This window comes from Mus caroli, unplaced genomic scaffold (assembly GCF_978045245.1).
Source record: "Mus caroli unplaced genomic scaffold, Mus_caroli_1 scaffold_5, whole genome shotgun sequence".
NCBI classification, from domain to species: domain Eukaryota; kingdom Metazoa; phylum Chordata; class Mammalia; order Rodentia; family Muridae; genus Mus; species Mus caroli.
The window spans coordinates 23,323,446-23,331,063 of record NW_028227260.1 but is presented as its reverse complement, the minus strand read 5'-3'; the positions used below and the strand labels follow the sequence as shown (position 1 = coordinate 23,331,063).

The 7,618-nt window shown below is 36.4% G+C and overlaps 2 pseudogenes; one reads left to right on the top strand and one right to left on the bottom strand.

Annotated features, from left to right (window-relative positions):
* Window positions 1-1,044: 1,044 nt before the first annotated feature.
* On the bottom strand, window positions 1,045-2,559 carry LOC110286417 (peptidyl-prolyl cis-trans isomerase H pseudogene; annotated as a pseudogene).
* A 142-nt stretch (window positions 2,560-2,701) lies between these two features.
* On the top strand, window positions 2,702-3,498 carry LOC110286157 (large ribosomal subunit protein uL15m pseudogene; annotated as a pseudogene).
* Window positions 3,499-7,618: the final 4,120 nt, after the last annotated feature.

Genomic DNA, 7,618 nt, shown 5'->3' with positions numbered 1-7,618 from the left:
TTTCATTTATTTTTATTGTGGTTGTTGGAACTATTGGTTCCAGTCTACCATCTTGTGGCTTGTTTTCTCTTCTATCAGACATTCTGGGTTCCCTTTATTCTTTCTCCTGTTCTCTTTTGCATAGTACATTTAGAGGTTTTGGTTTCCCTTTACTATCCGCTTAGGATCATGGATCAGATAATATGTTTTCATACATGTTATTAAATTTTACTATATTTCAAAAGCCCCACAATTCAACTTTCAAAGCTCACAATAAAAAGGTGTTTATTTTGTTTTGTATATTCACCAAATACTATTATGCTACAGACTTTTTCAGAACATTTTCATTACTGTGGAAAGTCACACCATTTATATGAGAAGTCACCCATATTTTTCTCAAGACTACAGCCATTTTGTTTTGTTTTGTTTTGTTTTGTTTTGTTTTGTTTTGTTTTGTTTTGTTTTGTTTTTGAGATAGGGTTTCTCTGTATAGCCCTGGCTGTCCTGGAACTCACTCTGTAGACCAGGTTGGCCTCAAACTCAGAAATTCGCCTACCTCTGCCTCCCAAGTACTAGGATTAAAGGAGTGTGCCACCACACCCAGCTCAATACTACAGTCTTAAGTGCAACTAATTACATTCTGTTTCTATGTTAGGATAGTCATTTACTATAAATAGACAATGTAATATGATATTTTGTGACAGTCTGAACTTGACAGCCATAACATCAAATTAATCCATGTGATGATATTCATTGGTACTTTCTCTAAATGACCAAATACATTGTTAGATGAATATACCCTTTATCATCTGAAAAAAAAAGTTGTTTATACATTTTAAATTTATTTTGAACAATGTTATTAATTCTTGCATTAATTAATTAATTAATACTTTATTTACAGTAAAAAATTAAAGCAGGATAATGGTTCTGATCCATGATACTTCCAGGTCCTGGATCACACCCTGTGAAGTGAGGGAGGAAAACACAGGGGTCACTTCAACTTGTCATACTCAAGGGAAAATGTCACCTAAAACATTAGAAGATCTGATTCAGTCTTAGTCTAGATTATATTTCTCCATACTGTGAGATTATGACTAGCATTTTGGGCTTACTGGTGAGGCCTGTGGGAATATTATTGATCTTTTGCATCACTGGAAATCCATCAATGACTATATGCCTTCTATCCAGCCAATTACAATTAGGACATGTAATGAAGAACTGGCACCCATTTGTCCTGGGACCATTGTTTACCACGGAAAGCACATGTTGAACTGAGTGCCTGAGTTTAAATTTTCTGCTATAAATTGACCCTGTTAAGTACAGGCAAACCCAGAACCATCACCATTAACAAAACTGCCACCCTAGATCATAAAATCCTTTATGATTGTATAGAAGGAGTTTCCTTTGTATCCTATAGTAACAGCGTCCTTTCTGAACTCTCAACTGCAGAATTACCTAAACTTCTCTTCCATCTTAGACATCACATCAGCAAACATCACAGTCTTCATGCCACCAACTTCCTAGCCGACTAGGCCATCTTTTGATACATATGCAGCTAGAGACAAGAGCTCCGGGGTACTGGTTAGTTCATATTGTTGTTCCACCTATAGGGTTGCAGTTCCCTTTAGCTCCTTGGGTAATTTCTCTAGCTCCTCCATTGGGGGCCGTGTGATCCATCCAATAGCTGACTGTGATCATCCACTTCTGTGTTTGCTAGGCCCCAGCATAGTCTCACAAGAGACAGCTATATCTGGGTCCTTTCAGCAAAATCTTGCTAGTGTATGCAATGGTGTCAGCGTTTGGAAGCTGATTATGGAATGGATCCCTGCATATGGCAATCACTAGATGGTCCATCCTTTCGTCACAGCTCCAAATTTTGTATCTGTAACTCCTTCCATGGGTGTTTTGTTCCCATTTCTAAGAAGGGACAAAGTGTCCACACTTTGGTCTTCGTTCTTCTTGAATTTCATGCGTTTAGCAAATTGTATCTTATATATATCTTGGGTATCCTAAGTTTCTGGGCTAATATCCACTTATCAGTGAGTACATATTGTGCGAGTTCCTTTGTGATTGGGTTACCTCACTCAGGATGATGCCCTCCAGGTCCATCCATTTGCCTAGGAATTTCATAAATTCATTTTTTTAATAGCTGAGTAGTACCCTATTGTGTAAATGTGCCACATTTTCTGTATCCATTCCTCTATTGAGGGGCATCTGGGTTCTTTCCAGCTTCTGGCTATTATAAATAAGGCTGCTATGAACATAGTGGAGCATGTGTCCTTCTTACTGGTTGGGACATCTTCTGGATATATGCCCAGGAGAGGTATTGTGGGATCCTCCAGTAGTACTATGTCCAATTTTCTGAGGAACCGCCAGACTGATTTCCAGAGTGGTTGTACAAGCTTGCAATCCCACCAAAAATGGAGGAGTATTCCTCTTTCTCCACATCCTCACCAGCATCTGATGTCACCTGAATTTTTGATCTTAGCCATTCTGACTGGAGTGAAGTGGAATCTCAGAGTTGTTTTAAAAGTACATGTAAGTAGCCTCTAGGGCACCCTTGGAAAGCCCAGGGATCATGGCTGACTTGGAGTGAGGTTGCTGGACCAACCTAGCCCTGCTGCTGTCCTTGCAGAGTGAGACTGGCCATCCCAAGTCCCAATTCTAACTAAAAACAACAACAACAACAACAACAGACAAACAAACAAACAAACAAACAAAAAAACAGAAAAGGCCACCAAGGGATCAGATGTGAGGTAAGAAATGTGGCAAAGGCCATAAAGTATAAAGGCAGAGAGAAACTTGGCCGAAATTGGGCTTTGAGGGGGGCAGACTACATTTTACATGCAAATCCCAAGTATGGATTCAATGAAGGACAATTTCAGGAACCAGTATCACCCTTTGAATCTCAGGAGACTATAGTATCTCATAGTTTTAAGTCAAGTTAATCCAACTGTACCTATTGACTTAATCCATTTTGTGAGTGGGAGAGGTGTGACCATCCAACCACTTAAAGGGGATTATGGAGTCCAGCTCTTTCAAGATGGTGCTGATCCTTTTCAAGCACAAGTTAATTTGAGGTGTAGTTAGCTTCAGAATTAGCCATTGCTGTGATTGGGGAAAAAATGGTGGTGGTGTTACTACTGCCTTCTATGACCCAAGACATCTAGAAATTCTGTGCAAGCTTGTCCCTTTCCTTCTGAGGGGACAACCCATTCCAAAAAGAATGCTCCCTCCTGAGGTGTTACTACCCTATTTTACTGATGCAAAAACCAGAGGGTACCTGGCTACCCTGCCAAGTTTCCTGAAGTAAGATTTGATCACACCATAAAGTATGACTACTTTGTTCTTGATATCACAAAAGATGAACTAACTCTTCAGAATGCTCAGCACTTGGAATGATCCAAGGCAGATTTTCTTCGGTCTTGCTCCTGGCTGGATGGTGAATATGGCCAGTAAGAAAATTATAAAACCTTCACAACCAGAGTTGAGAATTGTTTCAAATATTACAGCTCCTAAACTCCCTTCCAGTAAATCAGACTTGTGAGCCAATCAGGGCTTGAAATGTGGATTCTTATGTGTCTTAAAGCATCAGGGTTGATAACCAGCCTTCACAGTGGTTAGGTCTCTTATTCATTTTCCATCTGACATTAAATCACAGGCAGCAACTGTGGCATGGAGGAAAAAAACAGTACATTTAAAAATTTCTCAGGTTTGTGACTTTTATATATTTCCTGTTGCTACTATCTTCTGGTTTATTTTCACTGTAGTCAAGGGAAATATTTCACATAATTTCAAGGTTTTTTTTTAATTTAAAGGTAATTTTTTTCATGACAATTCATATTTCGGTAATTATCTCACATACATATAAGAAGAATTTGTATTGTGTTGTTTAGAGGTAAAGTGTTATATACATAGGCATTCACAAAACCTTATGGATTCTAAGGAATAGATTTCTTGCTAATTTCTTATACTTATTCCAATATTTCTATTAAAAAAACCTGTTGTCGATGTGGTTTAGTTCATTCAGTCATCTTATTGTTAAGTAAGACCTTTTCAAAGTCCTATGGAAATCATTACACAAGCTTTCCTATTAATATATTTTTTTACATTTTGACACCTACCTCCAACCCTACTTGATCGGAACTATCAAAGTGACTGTAAATGTAAGTATTTTACTCCAGTGAATGAAATAATTGGAGAAGTTTAACAAGTCTGTTCTACTTGCAATAATTCTCTAATTCTCTCTCACCCCCTTCTCTCTCTCCTCTAGATATCTTTTTCTGGGTAGCTCTCTTTTCTCAGAGATCTGGCCGACATAGTTCAGGTTTCTCGGTTTCCCTAATTTTTCTCTCCTTAATTCATGGAAACAATCTAGCTCTGCTTTGACTCTCCTCTACTATTTCAGAGTGTGAAATATAGGTTTACATAGGAAAAATGCCATCCAGGGACTCACTTTAATTAATTTATTTTCTGTGTGTCACTTGTTGTCTGTCCACTGTGTAAACTTAGTTACAATCAGGTACTGCTTAATGATGGGCGATCAATTCTAAGAAATATATTTTTTAGGCAAGGCTTGTTTCCTTATTGTTCAAGCATGATAGAATATATATGTACAAACTAAGATTGCACATTGGTATTAGTTAATATAATATAAGAACATCAGAATATCGTGGTATATGATCAGTTGAAGCATCATTATGCAGAAAGAGACTAATTTAGTATATTCAGCTCTCCTTTCCAGTTATTCTCACTAGAGAGAGAGAAATATACTAGAGTCCAGTATATATCTTATTATAACCAGAAATAAGAAACACCTCTGTTTTTTATTTGCCCATAGCATAGGGTAATAGTAATAGTAAATGCTGAATCTATATGTAAAAGCTAAGAGGACTTTGGGTACCTAGGACTTTTAATTTCAATATAATTGTGACCCAGCTCTAAACTCCCCTGTTAATTAATTATTAATTTTGGCAAGAGATAATTGTTTTAATGGAATCCCTTGGTTTGGCATTAAAACCCACATATCACAGATATACACATATGATAAAGATGAATGGCATCGAACAAATTCTTTTTTTCAGAAAGACATGAGTGGCCCTATCATGGATTCATACATCTTTGCTTAGGTCTAGCATCTGCTTCTCATCAAGTATCTCTTCTCCTCAGATAAAAACTTAATTTACCCAAACTTAACTAAGCTTATCCTTGACTCATGTTCCCTGATATTATTCCACTATTTGATTGGTTTTATTTGAAACAGACTAATGACAAGTAACAAATTGTTGTCTCTAGTTAGAAGCAAAGGAGGGAATAAAGAATGATGATAATTCATATAGAAAACCTCTCTTACCGCATTTGAAGGTACTTCAGAGGCTAGATAGAAAGGATTGATGAATTACATGCATATTCTTCACTCCATGCAGATAGCTCCATGCAACTTTCAGTACTACTTATCTACCTTGTTAAAAACATTTGTCTATCCATTTTTCAGTAAAATTATTTTGTCTTCCATATTATCCTTGAACTTCTTAGGATAAGATATCATTAAATATGTTGTAAGGGAACTGATAAGTGAAAAAGACAGACACGGACCCTATGACACCCCTTGTTCTAAGAATGAGCAATTTCAATTAATTATCCACTTGATCGATTTACTTATTCAACAAAGTCTTGTATCTGTGTGTGAATTCACCAGAATTTTAAAACTGAATAGGATTCATTTCTAACTCTCTGTACATCTAAATATGTCTAAGTGCAGGGTCTTGAGTGACTTCTGAGATTTATCCACTGTGTTCTATATTCCCTGATAATTATGTCCCTTTTTTTCTTGTGTGATGCCAAAAGTCATTTGCTTTCCATTTCAGACAATATCTCTAGATTTGCTCCTAGGCAACACATAATAAATCTATCTTTACTTAAAAGGCTCAATGCTGCACCTATTTTATATCAGGTACTCAGTGATGTTTCATCTGAGCAAATGAAACTCTAATTAGGCTCTCATCCTTATGCTTCAATTTTCCCTTCTAAAGCTGTTCCTTATTATTCTTAACTAAACAACCATGGTTGGATCAAACATCACTAATGTGACATAGAATTTAGTACTCAGAAACCACTCTAAATGCTTCTTCGCTTTCACATTTGTAACCTGTTACTGTCATATTAAAGAAAATAAAAAAAACAGATCATATGTTCCTAAGGTAACTTGAAAGTGGCCTGATAATACATATTCATATATTTCATTTCCACTGCCTTTATATCATAGATTTCATTTAATCAACTATTAATATTAATTAGGACTTAGAGATTATTACTGATAGTAGTTTTAATTTTTATTTTATTTTTGAGTTTATAATTTAATTACACATTTCTCACTTACCTTTTTTCTCTACAAGTTCTTCCATATACCCTTCCCTACTCTCCTTCTAATTCATGGATTTCTTTAAATTAGCAATTGTTGTAACATATCTGTACACACACTCTACACACACACACACACACACACACACACACACACATACACTAATGATAAATTTGGGATATATAATTGTCCCTGTGTGTATGTTACAGTGCTATTTTTTAAGACTGAGAACAGTGAATTGCCCTATTTTGTGCTGAAATTCATTCCATTATTAAAAGCTAGATCATACCAGTGTATTTAAATCTGAGGGCCATTACTGGTGATATTTAGTACATCTGAGCTAGAAATGCCAAAATCAGTTTGTATCGAATTTGGGTTTTCATGGGAAGTATGAATATAGAAACTTTACTGAGAACTACTGCATGGTCAAATGTTATGGATCCTAGACACAGAATTAGTCAAAATGATTGCCCTGTAGGTTTGTGGAAATTGTATTATAAGAGCCAATTCTGCAATGTATTCTCAGTGTAACATTGCAGGTTTTGTGCAGAAAGGTTTATATATTTCCTAACACCTAAAAGTAGACTTGTTATTAGAAGATTTTTTGAATAATATGATATAATTATAATTAATTATAACTAATACAAAGCAGGTACACAGTCCTATCAATAGATTGCTTATGATCTCTTCTGTTTATGTCATTACAAATAGAAATACTGTGTTCTAATTAAGTGATTATTCCCAGAAGAAGATGGGAGACATGTTGAAGAGATTTGGAAGGGAGTCGATCCAGCTCACACACATGGTTTTGGCAGGCCTTGCCCTTCTCCATGATTCCTACTAACTTTCTAAAAACTGTGACATTACATTGCTAAAACTAGGCACCAAGGTCTATTCCCTTATTTGGCTCCTTATTCCTATTGCTGAGTCTGACTACCAAGGCCCAGCTATCAAAGTACTAAAGGCCACTAATGAAAATTCCCCCTTTGGCTCACCTAATTAACATGCTGAATTAAAATTAAACATCTTATCCTAAGATAAGTTTGCCAATTTTACCTTTATGAACCACCATTTTCCTGCAGGCCACATCTGTCACCTCTCTATCCAGAGGATGTCCTTTATGTTCCGGAACAAATACCCCTTCCCTTTTTCCCTTCCCAATTTTCTCCCTTCTCCCTTGTTCCCTTCCCTTTCTCCCTTGTTCTCTATCCACTGTCTGCCTCTTATTTCCTGCCCTTTGTCCATATGGGACTAGTTAATCCCTTTTGGGTTGAGAAC